The sequence below is a fragment of the Tupaia chinensis genome, unplaced genomic scaffold (assembly GCF_000334495.1).
Source record: "Tupaia chinensis unplaced genomic scaffold, TupChi_1.0 Scaffold144037_1, whole genome shotgun sequence".
In the NCBI taxonomy this organism is placed as follows: Eukaryota; Metazoa; Chordata; class Mammalia; order Scandentia; family Tupaiidae; genus Tupaia; species Tupaia belangeri.
The window spans coordinates 32908-33780 of record NW_006203889.1 but is presented as its reverse complement, the minus strand read 5'-3'; positions in this window follow the sequence as shown (position 1 = coordinate 33780).

Here is an 873-nt window from a genome sequence, read left to right as displayed (position 1 = left end):
AGACTACATGGGAGTTCAGCGACATAGCCATTACACTATATGCTGGTCCTTGAATAATTATTTTTATAAGTTGTTGCTTTTCCAAATCTCTGAGGCACAATATTAGGTTATCCATTTGCCTTCTTTCCATCTTCCTCTTATATGCTATGAACTTCCTTCTTATGACTGCTTTAGCTGTGTCCCAAAGATTATCGAAACTGGTGTCCTCATTGTCATTGGCTTCCATGAATCATTTGATTTCAGTATTTCTTCAGTAGTTATAGAGTCTTTCAGGAGTAGGTTATTTATTTTCCATTATTTGAGTGCTTTTGGAGGTTTCTTTTTAAATTAAACTCAAGTTTAATTCCATAATGGTCAGTTCTTTCTTATCATTTCGTAGGAAGAGGGTTTCTGTATTTGTAGTGTGCTTTGAAAGTGTAGTGCATTCTTCTTTATGCCCTATGATGTGGTCTATTTTTGAGAAGGTTCCATGTGGGATGAGAAAAAAATGTATCTTGTGGTTTTTAGATGAAAAGTTCTATAGATGTCTGTTAAATCCATTTAATTTATGATATAATTTAGATCCTTTATGTCTTTACTTATTTTTTGTCTAGATAATCTGTCCAGAGGGGATAGTGCGATGTTGAGGTCTCCATCAATTAGTGTGTTGCAGTCTACCTCCACTTTTAGATCTAATAGTCTTTCCTTCACATATTTGGGTCATCCTGTGTTATGCATATAGATATTTATAATCATTATAACTTCTTGATTGATTGACAGTTTTACTACAATATATTACCCTTCTTTGTCTCTTTGAACAGTTTTTGTTTTAAAGCCTTTTTTTGTCAGAAATTAGTATCACAACTCCAGCTCTTTTTTGGTTCCCATTTGAAT